General features: G+C 44.0%; 1 pseudogene; it reads right to left on the minus strand.

The window, feature by feature from the left end:
- LOC123481337 overlaps positions 1–17,810 on the minus strand; it is a 52,799-nt pseudogene that overhangs the window by 10,766 nt on the left and 24,223 nt on the right.

Raw genomic sequence — 17,810 nt, forward strand, 5'->3', positions numbered from 1 at the left:
TGACCACAATGGTGAAGTTACCATCCAGACTGGTTTAACCAAGCTAATGAATTCCTAAATCAAACAAGCACCTGTTCTGTAGCCAACAACCAACACAAGCAGATCAAAATAGACGTGACGATACTGTTAATTAACGACAACTCTTTTAATTTCTGGGGACTAATTATGGGTTCAGGTCGTTAGAGAGCCACTGATGAACGTGGGGCGTTTATTCCATTCTGTCAGGAGAGAGAGGAATCGAATACACTGCGAGACGCACACACACACACACACACACACACACTGTGTGGCTAGGTCTCATCTCATCTGGCCCCACAGACTCTGTGTGGAGGAGAGGAGAGGAGACGCTAGTGAAGTAACTTATAACCTTACTACGAGAGCGGCTCCTGAGTGAAATAAACAACAATTATCTAGCACGGCCAAAGTGAGACCTGTGTGTGTTTTTGTGGCTCTGTTCACCACAGTTGTCTCACGCTAAGCTGATACAGATGCAAATGAGTCAACTAAGCGGAGTCAGATGATTCTGTGGTCAAAATGAGAGGTCAACGTAATAAACGCTGCAAATAGCTGGGGAGTTGAAAACGTTTTGCCTTCATAATAAACACTTACTCTTCAAACGGTTATTCCTTCTAACCTCTGCCTGAATAGAATATATTGCTCTACATCTTTTGGCAGGGTGTTTGTTTTCGCCCACTTCAGTGCTCTGCAAAGTAAGCAATTAAAAGGAAAATGTGTTTTCTTTTCAAAGTATTGGAGGAGGAGGAGGAGGAGGAGGCTTTTTGATTACCCACAATGCTCAGAGAGGGAAAGGAGCAAGGTCCCTGTTATAATCAGTTGGGGGGTGCAACTGGAGAGCAGAAGTTATAAATAAACTGTCAAAAGTTTTCCCTAAAGAAATGTAATCTTTGATTCTTCTCAAACATTCAAACATACTTATATGACAAACTTATCCAAAATAAGTTCCAGTTCTGGGAAATCATTCTAAATCCATAACTGAACAAAAAGGAATCCTGCATGCTGTTCTACTCTGTGACAACGTAGATAAGACACTTTGAGAGCAGCAAGTCTATCAGGACGATTCCTTTCTTGTAAACTGAGTCTTCCCTCAAGTGTCACATTGACAACTTGAGAAGATGAACCATCTAGAAGTACTGGTGAAATCAAACCGTTTGTTAGCTCTCTTTGACAGTAGTAGCTCTCATGGTGTACAGATAAGCACGGCAAGTAAAAGAGATGGAATTAGTTTTCTATATTCATGTCTGTAGAGTGAATATGACTGTCTCAGCGGGTTAGACTAGCATGGTTCTGGCAACACCTTGTTGTGGGTTGGATTTCCTTATAGGCCACATAAACTGCATGTACTTGCAGTTAACTGTCAATGTCAACAGTCCTGTAAGTTCCTTTTTGACAAAGCATCTGTAAATGACCATATTACATTACATTACATTATATAAAAAATAAGCTATAATATAGTATTCATCTATACTACCCCCCATGTGGAAGGGTCCAGTGAAGTAGTCCAGGTTGCTTGCCTGGATGAGCCTATGTTGGTCAGGCCCAGTTCAGCACTCCTCACCTTCCCCTAACCAGAGACTCCTCCTTGTTCTCTATCAGGATCACCTACAGTTAACCACACAAGATTACCTCTTACTTTTACCGAATCAACTCTGGTCCTCTGTTGCTCAGTTGGTTGAGCATTACTCTTGCAATCGCCCCAAAAAAAAGTGGGTTTGATTCCCGGGGACGGCCCACACGTAAAACATTCCTATGCACGCGTGACTGTAATTCACTTCTGGATAAAAGCGTCTCTGCTAAATGGAGATATTATTATTTATATATTATTACGCCATACACATAGCTAATCTAACATTGCTCTTAGTTGACTCTACCTCCTAGGTTATGAATAGCTTACTAGACAGCTATAGGCTAAAAGTCTAAGAATTATTTGAAAGAAATACAATTCTACAGTGTAAAATAATTAAATTAATGAAATACTAAGCCTGTTATTTGCAAAGAGAGGAATGCGATACAACATGCTCAATTTCAAAATTCTCTGGAAAAACACAACACCCGATGTGTAACTCAGTATCGAATTATGTCAAGCCACCTAATGCGTAGCTAGCTTCAACTTGGTAGACAAGACAGTTGTGTGGAGAAGCACTGAGCTTCAACTTTCAACCCCACCTGGCAGTCGGGCAGCATGTGAGCCAGAACGATCCCGACGTGGCCCTGGAAAAACACAACACGGAAAAAGACAAGAGCATAAATATATACGGAGGAAAAAACAGCTTCAAAGCCGAGCGAGCACATCAGAGGGGCTGTGATCAGTGGTGGCCTACCGCTCTGTCTACTCCAATATTGATCCATTATTAGCCACAGTCAAATGCTACTGCTGTGAAGTGTGCATTCCCTTCCACGATAGACCACTCACTCCTCCTTCTCTCTCTCTCCTGTCTGTCTGGTTTGGAACTGGTTTTCCAAAAAGACGAAGAAGATAAGAGAAGAATATGGCTACCTTATCCTGATTTCACAACAGACAGTCTAATGAGGACAGACAGATAGGGGAGTGGTTAGCGGATGGACAGAGGAGGGTGGAAGGAGATAGAGAGATGGACGCGAAGGACTGACGGGACGTACTGTGCCCCTCCGCTGCAGAAATCCACCACTGTGTCCCCGGCCGGGCAAAAGCTCCGTCATGCCATGGCGACAAGGTTGTTCAGCTGCTGCCGATTTTCCTCGGGGCGTCAGACATTCCCTGCAGACAGAGCTGGGAAATTCAATGCAAAAAGGAATGTTGTGCTATTTTCTTAACCAGAATAATAATATAGCCCATTCATCAGATGCTTTTATATTGGTAGGCTAGTAATCGAACCCCGAACCTGCCGTTGGCTTCACTAATTATGTAAGTCTTATATAAAGGTGAAATAAAAAGGTATTGGATGGAGAATAGGTATGAGCTAACAAATATCAAACATATCTGTACAATACCAAGAAGTATCAATGTTTGACTGGAAGATGAATCAACATGATCTAATCACAGTACACAGTCAATTCAGGTGCTAACACTTTTCTCACTTCAACACGTTTGAATTGCTTTTATTTCTTTAATCCTTTCTGTCTTTTCGTTTCAGGAAGGAACAGCTTTATAAAAAAGCTTTTATAACTTAAAAGATGCTCTCTTTTTCCCATATAAATACAAGAAGTGCCAGACAGACGTTCCTATTTCATGTGTCCCTGTCTTGAAGTGCAGAACATTCTGTCACACTGTGTTTTACTGAGGCTACAGATCTATGATGATACAGTACCATGCTGTAATCAGCTAAAAACCACTCTCATCATCATCATCCCTCACCAACCACACATTTCTACCAACTCGAGAGTGCAAACACACCATTCAACAGGGTGAAACAAAACAAAAAACAAAACAACTGACAGAGCCAAAATGGAGTGGATTCTGCTCCAGCAAGGGGAAGCAAGCCCTTTGGCAGTATGCAGCCGCTCAGGTGTGCGACAGTTAACTCAATGCACATTTTGCCTCCCCCTCCCTCCCTCCCACTCCTGTCTGTCGTTGGCGACGGCGGTGAGCCATGCGTGGCGTGCGTTTGCCGGTGTTCTGGCCCTAAATCCTGGTATTGTTGAGTGTTTCGTTTGACCCGGTGTCATGCTGATAACCGCTCGGCTGGAATATCAGAAACACGTTAGTGGTGCTCTTCCTTCGCTCCTCAGCTCCTTTCTGTAGCCTCCTGACAGAATTGATATCACATGATCACAGGGGTGGCGTGCAGAAGAGAGGAAATTGTGTAGCGTAGCAGGGTAGACCAATATTCTAGTCACGCTAATACAAACCGGGAACTTCTGCCCAGCCCTCCCCATTGTTAGGTACCTCCACACTGCTCTAGTCAAATCAGCTCCCAAAGTACAAAAAGAAAGAGAATGAAAAAAGCAAAGGGAAAAGCACGTCAAAAACAATGGGTGTGTATTACAAGTGTGTGTTGACAGCTCATTTCGAATGGGTTATTCAGATCCACGTCTGTTCTCTCCTAAATACTTCCAGCCTCCTGTAGAGGCCTGCTATTGAAGCGCTTTTATGCCGTCGGATTGGAGGCACGCTTCGGGGTCTTGGTGACAATTGCTTGCGCGGTGGGATGCCACGTCCAAGCGGCTGACTCAAAGCGAGCTGGCTCGAATGATAAACCTGGGGGCTGTGGCAGTGGTCCAATGCTGAAATGAGATGAAGGCAGGGAGTGAGTGCATGAGATACACGAGGGGCCCAAGCCCAACAATATGGCTGAACATAGGGACGACTGCAGTGTTTGGTGAGAGGCCGAGTACAGAGTAGAACAACAGAGCGTGTGGCTCTGGGGCCAGTTCAGGAGGATTCAGCACTACATATTCAGATGGAAAGCCCACTATAGAAGAGACTTGCCTCTCTGTCATGTAAACTGCGGAATCACGTCCAACTCTCACAAGACATTTATATCGCCACTATTCGGGTAAGGGGGCCTGTGGGACGGATGAGTGGGATGGTGGGGAGAGGAGTCCTTTCATGGCTCACCAACAACCACTCCACTGTAAGCACTTGTAAGCCTTGATGAGGGGGCTTAACTAGACTGAAGCTCAGGGAGGCTATTGTCCAGAGCAGACAGAGAGCTGGACCTCGGGTCTCTTATCCTTCTTTTATCCGGCTCTCATCTGCAGCAAAGGAGCTGAGTGACCCCACTCGGCCCCTGGCTCAATAGCCGTAATTTGTACACCCAGCAATTTCCCTTCCGCAACACTCAGCAATTTCCACACAGCCAGCTGTTCTCACACCAATAGAATGAGTTGATAGAAATGGAAAAACTTTACAAGTGGGTTCACAAATATCAAAGGAAATAGCAGTGAGTGTATAATAACATAAGTTATAACATAGTTTTATACACTGTAGTTTTAGCTTATTAAAGTTGCGAGTGTGTTTTTGCCTTACTTACTGCTCAATTAGATAGGGGTCTTGAGGAACCCAGCAAAGTCCAACTCCTAGTTGAGAGAGGTAACCACACAGGCTAATCTATTACAGTGTTCTGCTTGGCTGGTTTCTCCACATGTCAGTATGTATCACGAGATCATTCACACACACATACACACAACAGACAGAAACACACACGTCATTCACAGGAGGGAAATTTCTAACAGCTCCTATAAACTTACCCATTAATCTCCCCAATCAAGTGTTAATTAAAAACCTATAAGGCCATACATTTCAAATCCCAAGCTTGAAAAGAAGCACTAATCCTATCACTTTATTCATTAAACTCTCACTACCAGTGCCTCAGTTAGGTTGCACTTGCGTTGCACCTGGTAGCCCGAAGTGATTGGCTGAGGACAGAGTGTCTGTCAATCCTACACTATTCTGTCTATCAGTGCTGGAAAGTTGCGATATCATAACAGCATGATGTCCAAGTGCTATCTCTCCAGCAGCATGTACTCTGTGTTATACCAATGGCATGTCTCCCAGGGACTGTGTGTGTGTGTGTGTGTGATGTGTGTGTGTGTGTGTGTGTGTGTGTGTGTGGTGTGTGAGCCCTCCGTCATCACCAGCTCAGTTCCTACCCACAGGGGATTATGCACTCTGTTACGCGGAGGGAGACTTCCGATATGGAACACGGACACACATTCCCAGTGCTCCGGATGGAGATTTCGACAACAAGGGCAGGGTAGCAGGGCACGGTATGGTAGAGGAAGGATCCTCCTTAGTTTGTTTTAGAACAGGCGTTGGGAAGGTGAAGGGAAGGGGGTCGTTCCATTTCATTTCACAACATAACACCCACACCATCTCAGATTGCTCTCAAATGGTTTCTGTAGTTGAAACAGATAAGACAATTTGATTTATCTTTCAACTTAAATAATGTTTCAGGAATGCTAGTCAGAAACAATTTCAGAATAATCTGAGATGGTGGGTGTCGAAATCGTCTTTCTTATGCTTTTGAGGTGGACACGACTCAAGGAAGACACACACACCAGGAAGGCGTGTGCCAGCCCTATTTATAGCTCTCCAGGACCTCAGGCGTTTTTCCTGGTTTCCTTTGTCCCCTTTGTTGACCAGGGGCTTTGTGGGCATCGCGTGAGCACACACGAAACATTCTGGGCTGGAGTTGACTGCGAGAGAGGGTGTATAATTAACTTTATAAAAGACAGTTGTAACAACATGGTCACTGCATCCCATTCACGCCCACTGAGAATTTTTAATTGGGAGTTTATATTTTAGGTTTCGGATGTAATATCCACTAAACCACGGATGCTCCCACTAATTGTAGTTGCTTGGCTTACTACTTCAGACTAACAAGTGATAAAATATTAGGCTTATACACCTGTAGTTACAATGCACTATTTTCTCTTGTAGTTGTGCATCCAAAAAAGAATTCCTTATCAGTTAATTCACTCACTCTTTGTCTGATATAGCCTATCGGTCTTCAGCCATTATTTCAATTAATTATTGCTTCTAAGCTAAAATAGAATAAAATATTCCTGGTGCTCTGGTTTAAGTGTCTGCGATCACTTGGCGTTGTTGTTTTGCCCGTTTTCCCAGCAGACGGCTTAGGTCGCAGGTTAGTGCACATGTGGACCAGACTGTAGTGCACCCAGCCAGGCTGTCTCCTTTCCCATAGGCCAAACCCATCCCACACACTCCTCCAACTCCCCCCCTCTCTCATCCCATCATCTCTGAAATTAAAGCTTGACATTTCACTCTGTTTTGTTTTTGGCACACCTCAGAGCATCGGGCCTCCTGCGTCTGCTCTGAAGGCTAGGCAGGATTTGGACACGCAGTTGACCTAAAGCCTCCACATAAACTCATTTTCAAAGTCGAAAGCTCATAAATACAGAAATGGCTGTTTTAAAGAGGTGGCCCTGCTCCGCATCTCCCATTAAACCCTTCGATTGAGATGATAAATAATACTAGTATAAATCAGCTGTAATAGTAGGCCTCTCCTGTTCTACGACCTGTTTTGTTGCAAAGGATTTTACTCATAGCCTGGTCAGAGATTAACATCGCATTGACACTAAATATATGCAATACTAATTACTGCTACTGCCTTGCGTGGAAAGCTCTGCTAATACTGTGGAAGTATGGGTTTTAGTCAGCCAGTACATGTTTAGGGATTTCCCCATGCATATAAAGCCCCCTAGCAGACAATAGGAATGTATGCCAGCTTGTTGACTCAGATACCAGCATGCTGCATACCTATGATGATTCATGCTGCTTAATCTGAATGAGGGCAACCAAAGGGTGGCCGTCCGAGGGCTATCGCGTCAGACTGTGTTGCCCAATAAGATTAGGTGTGGGTTGCCAGATTGGGTTGGCGTTGCCAGTTTGGGTTGGGGTTGCGGGTTGGGTTGGGGTTGCCAGGTTGAGTTGGGGTTGCCAGGTTGGTACAGGTTATTAGGTTGAGGGCGCCTCCAAAGTGAAATACTGTATGTCTGGACTGTAAAATACCCGCAGTTCTGGATTCCCTGTCTATACACAGTACTAACTTTATTGCAAATCTCCACAAGGTGGTTGGGTAGAAAGCCCTAATATGGTGGATCTTGAAAACAACCGCTAGATTACAACCATCTTCTCATGTAATTCAGAAGGGATTGTGGAGTGAAAGGAGGACAATCTACATACTGATTTCATGCACTCCCCCACACTCCCTCCCCATAGCTACATTCCAATTTAGTTTAAAATTCAGAGCCAATATTATAAACCAGTCAGTAACAACAGTGAAGTATATCATCCAACAGCATACGACTGTCATCAGGCGAGGAGCTCAAAACAAGCCAAAGCCACGACACCTGTGTGACAGGTGGGCCACATACCACAATACACCACCGTCTTCATCTCTATGTTTATCATCCATCTTATGGCGAAACAAAGACAGCGAAAAGAAAAACAGACTTAAGAAGGACTACTGCAGTGGCGGCGAAACTCAATCTTACGGTGAACAGGCGTTTTATCATTTAGACTCACGAACAGGCATTTAGGTAGAGTAGGCCCTTAGGAAGAAAAAAAACAAAAAGCAACTGCTACCGTTGTAAAACAGAGTGACAGACAGGAGACAGATGATAAAACTAGCATAAGTCAAAAGTCCATTGCTTTCAGGAGCTGGCCACTATAGCGTGAGAGCCCATCTGTTGAGCCAGAGCATGTCGTGCAGCCAAAGCAACTGTGGAGGAGACAACGAGGACAAGGGCAGCCAACCCAGAAGCCACCGCAGCATGACTTCCTAAGCGAAACCTGTCTCCTCTGAGCAGAGCAAGATGGAGGTCATCCAACGAGAGGGGGGGCTGGTCACGGTCGGTCCACGTACGTTGGGGAGGCGGCGGGGGGCGGAGCGTGTGTGTGTGTTTTTTGTGTGGCCACCCACCAGAGGCAGTGGCCACCCACAGAGATCCACCACTCTTTTTTTTATTATTATTGTTGTTGCTCGCTTAGGAAACTAAGTAATTCCTCTATCTTCCTCCCCATTGACTTGACTTGCCCCTCTAGATTCATTCTGCTCACATAGTGGGTTAAGCTAGTATACCCGTTTGGTAATTCTGAGCTTGGAGACTGTGGCTGTTTTCTTTCTGAATGACTTCCCTTGTTGTTTAACCTTACACTGGGTTCTGCTATGTGGGCCTGACTAGCTGAGCAGTAACAGAGTTGCTGGTGGTGTCTGTGTTGTAGTTTGAGAGCGATAATCTTGCCAGTTATCTGTTCTTTGGGTGATAATGGCAACTGGGCAGGCAGCCGAAGGACAGCCAGGGTGACGTCTAGGGGATTCTTGGCCCCGGATGGATGCCGGGGGTGTCACCTTTCCCGGTCGGGTCGGGGCCTAGAGCCAGCCTGCTGGGGTTAGCTAGTCAGGCGAGCCTGGGGATCTATGGGGCCTGCCTCTGGGCTGACACACCACTGACAGAGAGCAAAAATCCCTGCTGGCTTTTTCTAGCACAGAGCCTTTATTTCTTCCTTTTCTGATGCGCTGCAGCGCTGCTGCGCGGGCCTATCAAATCTGGCGGAACTCTGGTAAGGGCCCTATCAGATTAATCAGAATGTAAACAGTGGGCAGCCTCAGTACGGGGCTCTGTGTTTCGATGACAGGGATCTGGATGAGTGCTCCCACGGCTGCCCCGTCAGAAGAAGAGGAAGATGCTGGATTTTCAAAAGACAAAACAGTGTTGAACACAGACCCTTGAGCTGACATGATAAGTACACGCCACACATAAATCATCCCAAGGAGGCCAGCAATGCATATAGGCTATATTATTCACCTTCCTAGGTAGCCTATTCATATCATAAGCACTATCAAATCGTCAATGTAGGCTATATTCCTTTATACATAAATTTTCAACACTAGCCTCATGGTCAAGTCCAGTGTTGGACAGGAAGCCACACATTATATCCACTGAGTAAAATTACACTTTAATGCTGTAAAGAGTTGTTCTATCAACTAGGCCTAAAAAGTGATATTTCAGGCTTTAGAGAGAGAGTAGTTTAAAAAAGCGTTTACGCTCATTTATACCCTAGAACATATTTTTCACACCTACACAGCCACTTAGGTCCAGGTAATCAAACAAAGAGTTACTACGCCAACATGAACTGAGGCAAAAAAAGCGGAAAAGCTCACAGGGGTAGGTTTGGGCGGTATACCAGTATATATAGCGGGTGTTTGGAAAAACCACAGGATGTTTCCCAAAATAAAAACTAGTTATTTAAAGTTTTTTCAATAGATTTCAATATTTCGTAGCTACTTTAAGTGTTATCGCCTGCTAGTAGCTTGTGCAATACATTACTGAGATAAAGCAGATTGTGTTCTTCATTTCACCCATCACATTATTTTTACATTATGAAGCTTAACGTAGTTCCACAGAACAGTTGGGCCAGTCACTGTGTTTGTTGTGTGTAGACCGGAGAAAGCAGGAGGTGGTGAGTCCACTGCGTTATATCTATCACCCCGAGTCTCTGTTGTGCGCCGCATAAGGGGTGGTTTATGCGTGTATGCAATTCACTACTAAATGTTTGCCATCAGATATCTTATAACGGCTTTCTGCCAGAAGTCAAAGAGCTCTGGAGGAGTTATCCTGTGCAGTCTCCCATTTCTTCTCTGTGCTTCCTACTAGCGAAGTTTTTCTCCTCCTCCATTCTTCTCCATGTACACACCTTGATCACAACTTTGTTCATTTGCACAATTTCTCGTTCACTTTACGCATTGTAAATGTCCTCACTCAACTCAAAACAACATTTGGTAGCTACTAGCTATGCTTAGATTTGCCTGTCTTTGCAATTAGTTGTGTTTGTTTTTGCTTGTTTTTAAGCTCGTTAGCATTTGGCTAACAGCATCTTTGTGATTTCACTATTAGTTTGTGCAAATGTTGTTAGCATTCTGTGTAAGAGAGGCCTAATGGACTTTTCTTGCGATTTTAGCGCCCCCTTGTGTGTTATGCTGGTAGTCACGTAAATCCCAGGATGAGAGAAGGATTGTATTACGATATGAAAATCTGGATTTCGCCCAATACCTACACGGGGGGTAAAGTGAGACCCGTTTCGTCCAATATAGAGGCTGAAGAATCGCATTGATTTCCCTGCCTGTGTAGCACACATGTTACATAGCCATTAAGTTGGAGTTTCCATCGCCTTGCAAAAAACCTCATTGATCAAACACAGTGATGGAAATAACAGCTACTTATAAAAACGAACAGGAGCAGCATGCAGTAATGCCAACCATTAACACGCACCTCAGACTTGCCACTCCTAGAAGTGCATTGGCCAATTTTGGCCTCGGTCCAGACGAAATATCAGGGTGGATTTTCAGAGTGTTTGTGAGAAGACCATTGCGAATTTGTCATGTTAATTGCTTTGAGAAAACCCTGAGAAAGGGGGAATAATCCATTCAAACAAGTCAAAGGTGAAATAGCCAAGCCATTCCTAGCTTATAGTAACTCGACCAATGTATTTGTGCAACAGGTGTGTATCTACTATACGGTGTAGCATGCCCATGTACTCAAAATCTTGAAGTTACAGAATAGAATTACTTTACATCTATTAACATTCGAGAGCTGGAAACAAGCAAGAGCCTCCCTTGAAAAGAAGCGGAGAAAAAAACCTCACAAAGCCACAAAAGTAGGGCTGCGCAATATATCGTTTTAAACGCATACGACATTACGATGTATGCATCGCAATAGTCACATATTAGCAACGTGCAATTTAGTGAAAGTAAACATATATCAGTCTACAATATATATATTTTTTAAATGTTAAACTAGCATTATATCTGTCTGATATAACATAATTTACTCAGATGTGTGGAGTTTATTGGATACACAGTTTATTATTGTTATTTTAAACACGGAGTTGGTTGCTGCCCGTGGTTGACGTGCAGGCTCTGCTTTGCGCGTGGCGAAATGATGAGCGAGAACAGGCAAAAGCCGAAAGTGAGAATTTGGTTGCAAAAAGAAATGCATACGTCAATTATATGGAAATATTTCAGCTACAGACAGATGATGTTGACCAAAAACAGGTACTTTGTCGAGAGTGCCTTGCAATTGTTACCACAACCCACGAGGCAACCACGACCAATTTGTTCGATCATTTAAAGGCGGCACCACAAATCTTCGTATGACAAGTACAAAAGCATCTCAATACCCTCCAAAGCAAAAAATCTTTTCGGATGCCTTTTACACAGTATTACACCATACGGAGCCGGTTCCAAGCGGCAGAAAGAAATCACAGATTCAATAACATTTCACGCCGCCAAAGACATGGTGCCATTAACGCGGTTACCAAAGAGGGTTTTTAAAAATAATGATCCTGTTACAGCGGTATTGCATCACGCAGCTATTTTTCTCAGGGTGCCATCCCAAGTTGTGCGAGAAGTGCAAGGCACAAGTTGAAACAGAGCCTGTCACAAGTAGGAATATTATAACAGCAACAACGGACTTGTGGTCCCAGCCCGGTTTCTGAGCCCTACATAAGTCTGACCGCACTTTATGAGTTCGAGGACTTCCACCACCTGAAAAAGTCGCTGTTTGCAAACTGCATTTTCCCCAAAGATCATACATACATCCTGTATTTTTCATATACGCAATATATATCACTTGGGAACAAAATATCGCAATGTCAGTTATTTCCAATTTACAGTGCAACCTAATACAAAAGCCTGCTGGAGGAAGCTTGTGTGACTTCAGAAAAGCGTAACAGTCTGAGTTCTCTGAATTGTGTGGAAAACAAGCTTGAGCACAGCTTCATCGCTGACAGAATAGTCACTGCATGCTTGATTTCTGCTTTAGCCTACACGCTGTATGACAAAACATTTTCCATAACACCCTGTACCCACACCAGTATAAGTCAACAAATTGTAGGCCTAAATCACGTGTCCCGAACTTAAATTACACACCAATTATCTCCATTCATTGTAATGTCGAGATTCCCCCCTACATTTCGGAAGCAGCTTCAGCCAAGCATGTTTTCCTTGTTTGTTTAGCTTGGATGGCGATGTGCAGCAGAAGCTGCTTGGAGCTTGCTGCCTCCAATAGCCATTCTCGAAACAATAACCGTAGCTGAGAGAGAGACAGATTAGGACTTGATAAAGAGAGTTGCACTGTTTTTTAAAGACACCTTCTTAACATAACCCGTTACGCAATGACAAGTCCCTGGCAGGCGCCCCCATGTTTCTTTTTAATGGACGCCTTACACAATATCTAGTTTAGCAGCTACCCATTATTACCTTGGCATTCCCCACAAAACTCTTCCCTCTCTACTCCTCACCAATTTAGGAGATTTGAAATGGCTTGCTTAGCAGTGAATATTGATTGTATATTGATTGTGTATTGTTGATATGTTTTTGATGTGTATCCAGGACTCATCTGAGAAAGAGACCTTGAGTCTCCATGCATGACTACGTGGAAATAAAGGTTAAATAAATAAATAAGTTGTGTTGGCACAGTAAAAGCGCTATCTACAGGGAGCGCAGACGCTCACTTACAACCATATGGTCGTCATTAGGAGAATCTATGAGCCAAGAAGAAGAAAAAGAACCACTAACTTGGTCAATCTCAGAGGGTGTGTTGTGGCAATCTATAAGCGGTGAGGAATACATTTCTCACAGCACTCCTCTGGGAAAGTGTGATGTTTTAACAGAATCACAGACATTCTTAAAGCACTATTCACTATAGGGGACACACATAGGTGGTCAGTGGTGATTCAGTCCAGTACTATTGTAGATGTGGAAATCTGACTATGGACAGTCACAAACCCTCGGACCTTAGCACAGCAATCAATCTCACTTTCCTCTGGGAAAGTGAGATGTTTCAACCAGAATCACAGACATAAATTCCCAGAAACCCCTAGTCTGGGACACCATAATGGTGTTGCGGTGATTCAGTGCATGACCATGCTGTAGAATTGGAAGCCCACTATAGGAAGCCAACCACAGACCAAAGTGCGCCAGAGCTTCTGAGGCACGTGGAAACAGCTCAACGCCAAGCAATAAAATAACCAACGTAAGTTACTTTATGAGAGTTAGTGTAAACCTGTTGACTGTTGTGCTGGATTCAGGACCCACACATTTAGCTCATAAACATGGATAGGGCCAATCAGAGAAAATACAATCATTCCTGCTCGGCAATAAGCTAACACGTTGACAAGTTGTCATCTGAAAATGTTTGCTTTTATGCACATATGCTTTAGTCAGTGAAACCTTCCCTCAGTGAGTAGGATGAGAAAGTGGTGACAAGAAAACAAAAAAGGTAAATAAATTAAAAGACCAGAGAAATAACTTCTCACTCTACGCATCTCTCAACAGCTGTTATCAAAAACCATGCAGGTTTAATTCAGCTTTAGCAACATGGCACTGTTCAGCAAAATAAACATTTTACAATCTACACATGACACAAATGTGGGAAAACAAATCCTCTGTGTCCCAGACTTTGTAGGGTGGCAAAACAATATTTTGGGTATCACAAATGTCTTGCTGATCAGAAAGAAGAGTCTAAATCTGTCATATACAAATTAAAATATGGAAAAACTTGATTGCACTTTTAAAAAATGGATTGATATCACTTCTTACATGAGAAAGATTAAAGGGATAACAAGATACTCTGGATTTAAGTCGCGGGTTGTCAGAAGAAGATATGCTCCTGAGATAAGGGCACGTCAAAATAATAAAGAAATAATGGGTTCCATCCCATCTGTTCCCAAACAACACTCTCACTAACAGCCAATGGTAGCCTTTCCAAAACTGCAGGCGAGTAGCTGCTAGCTAAACCTAGTATATGCACGATTTCCTCCAAGTTCACTCAGGCCTGTTTTTGTTAGTACATTGTCCCTGCTCAAATACACTTTCGATAGATAAACAAAACCCTTCATCCCATCGTGCCCACCCAAGCCTGGGAAGAGACGTCAGCTTCACTACAGAGCGCCTGTGTAGGTTTGTTTTAGGGTACATTCATCCTTTATCCCTCTTTGGCTCTGTTCTTCACCGCCCTGGCTGTCAGTCAGCGAGGTAAAGTGGCTTCTTGGCAACGCTGCATTCTTCATAGAGACCATGTCATTGTCTTTCTGGCCAGTAACCTTGGGAAATTCCCGAAGGAGCCGATGGGCTGTGCCTGGCCCCATTGAGCTAAGCGCTAACCCCAGGATCAGAAAGGCTGCTGGGCTCCAGAGCCTGGCCTCCCCTCCCTCTGCTGGCTGGCTCTCAGGCAGGAAAGGCCGCGGCAGGCTGCTGCGAATCCCAGAGGCCCTCTGCCTGGGGAGAGATAAAGGGAGTCTGCACCACCGCCTCCGTGGTCATTAACCACCCATCAGGAGAAACATGGTTGCCCGGTCAAAGGGGTTTAGGAAGAAAAAAGTTGCCCCGTTCTCTATTCTCTTCATCCTGCCTGGCTCTCTCCATCTCTCCCCTCTGTCCCTGAAGTCTAGGGGGGGACAGGTCTCTTCTATAGTTTCTCTCTCCCTCTCTCTCTCCCTGAAATCATTAGTCGCTGTAGCACCATCTGCAGCTTACCCACATTTTATTATCGGGAATGAGCCACTTTGCATCTGGATATCGGCCGATTTCCTTATTCGGAACATAGTTTTCCAAATGTCTACCGCGTTTGGATATAATTTGTTTTTAGGCAGGGGATAATGGCGGATCAGTCACAAATGCTACACCCGGTGCCCTTAGATAACTATAAAGGGGATTTGGATGAATCAGTATTCTAGTGCAATGTGCGCCAGCACTAAAAGGAGAACATTAAGATGCTCATTACTCGGAACCTTGCACCTCTTCCATCCATAAATGAGTTGCCATCTTTCTCCATTGGTCCCTGTTGGAAATAAAGTGGCCGCCAACATGAATTCCCAGTGGAACAGAAAAACAAGCCAATTCTAAAAAAATGAAGTTCCTTAGTTAGAGAATGTTCTATCCAAACATGAATGCCCTCATTTCACGCATATTGCTGTTATTGAGATCAAAATCGGGCTCCATGGAGAACTGACATCTGTTTGTTTTCCAGATCCACTGAGCTGCATGCAGGCGTGGGCCTGTTTTCACACTCCTAGACCAATCCAACAGGTATCCGTTCACACACACACACACACCTTGTGACAACTTTTACACCCCTATCGGTGCTCTCGTCGGGACAGCAGTGTGGGGCTTGAAGGAAGTTGGGAGGCAAACTCATCAAGGGGAACTGAAGGTCTGAATATAACACACACACTTACCTCTCAACATGAATATTCACACACAGCCCATTGTTCTAACCTCTTTACTGCCTAGTATGGTACAACCCCTCAACCATTAAAACACATCTAACCACAAAGCTATCACCCATAGAGCATTTAGTAACACCACGTTTGAACCCAACACATCCAGCACATCATCACCTGCTGCATTGTTCTTCTTGCCCATCTATCGCGATTCCTGCTCTTACTATTAGTTTACCTGGCTTAATTGTGTGAGGAATGCTAGAAGCGACACCAGTTTGTGGAGGGGTGACAGATGGGAGAGAGGAAGGGAGTGAGAGAACTGGCTTCGACACTGCTAACACCAGTTAGAAGGTGAGAGCAAGCACAGCATGTCGAGAAAAGGCGGAAAAGGGCATACCGTGGTTGGTGCAGTGTGTCAGAGCAACGTATGTGGGCTGCTAGAGAGAAGGGAATGAGAGAGAGACAGAGTAAGAAAGTGAGAGAGGGGGTAGAGAGAGAGAGAGAGAGAGAGAGAGGAGAAAGGTAGAGAGAGAGAGAGAGAGAGCAGAGAGGTGGAGAAAAGGAAGTGAGAAAGGGGTAAAGAGAGAGGAGAGAAGGAGAGAGAGAGATTACAAGGGACAGAAAACACGCCCCCCTCGCTCTCTTCTCTCTCGCTCTCCCACACACACACACACACAACACACACACACACACACACACACACACCTGCTTTCTTGCTGCAGTCTGCCATACTGTGAACCTGCTGAACTCTCACAAACACCTCCCGCTGGTCTTTCGTGACATAAATACTGCTAAGCTAACAAAATTAAGGTAACCTCTTGCTACAGTTACCTAGGAATAAAGTCTTCAACAACTAGCATTTCTTGAGTGAATCTGCTTTTACCTAAAACAGGCGAAAGCGAGCTGAAATAGTACTCTTTTGTTTGGCAATAGGCCTCTACACAGACGTCTCCGGCCAACTCAAGCTTGCATTGCGGATTCCACTGAGTGGAATCATGACAACCACCTGGCATGGGCCTTGGTTAATAATGTCCGCTGACTTGTTGCATTTATTTCCAACACATCTCACAGGTGAGATAGATCAACATTTTATCGTCTGCGTGCAGTTTGAGAGAAGTTGAAGCTAGCCCTATTCCAGTATTCTAGTCATTTTGCTAGCTTACCTAGGTAGCAATGACCAGCTTAAAGCTTCATACTTTCGCAGACATATAAATTGTATCTTTGAAGTTCTGGGTAGCAAAAAAGGGCGTAATTAGCCATATCTCACACTATCCATCCCTAAAAAGCTATGTGCATGGATTGCAAACCACATCTTGATGCTTTTATTGTCTGGTGGCTGTAGGGTGCAAGAATGAGTTCAGACAAGTGTCAATTGTATTCCATAACATATAATCAGAGAACTAGGGACAGCAGGGAAAAAGTATTTTTGTAAAGTCTTAATAATGCATTTTGAATGCGAAATTATGTTGTTTTTCAGGGCGTAGCTGCTTTGCCAATAGGTTTTGCAGGGAGCTCAGCGAGTTTTCGCTCCAAATTGTTTTTTTTCTATCGTGGTCTAGAGGATAATGGGATAATCTCGCTGGGCTCCTCCAGACTCAGTGGGCCTCGAGTGCCCGCTTACACATGTAGCGGGCGGAAAGTGGATCCTTGAAAGTATGTGTGAGCAAATGAAATGATTTACTTTTCACTCAAAACTTTTAATGTTTTTTATCACAGACAGGCACAATCTCACCTGTATTTCTTTTCATTTAGTCCACTGTTGATACAGTCCCGAAATGTTTTTGCATGTCCAGCAGTCAAGTTTTCAAGACACTGGAGTTTCAAGAAGCAAAGTGTCACCAGCCCACATCATCATGATGATGCAAAATGCATAATTCATTTGAAATAAATACCAAAAAGATAGATATTGGTGTATTTTTCCCTTTAAATAAGAGAACTTTTTAGTGATTGTCACTGTTTCACATACTACTACTGTACAAAATGCTATTGATGTCATCTTGGACATTTGTCCAATGGGCTCCAAACTTCATACAAACAGACTCAAAGCCTCCCTTATGTTCATTAGAATCCTCTGTTGGGTGGAGAAAAGAATTGTCTGCTTTGAAACCATAACAGACAGACGGAA

Source organism: Coregonus clupeaformis, unplaced genomic scaffold, assembly GCF_020615455.1.
Source record: "Coregonus clupeaformis isolate EN_2021a unplaced genomic scaffold, ASM2061545v1 scaf0246, whole genome shotgun sequence".
Lineage (NCBI taxonomy): Eukaryota > Metazoa > Chordata > Actinopteri > Salmoniformes > Salmonidae > Coregonus > Coregonus clupeaformis.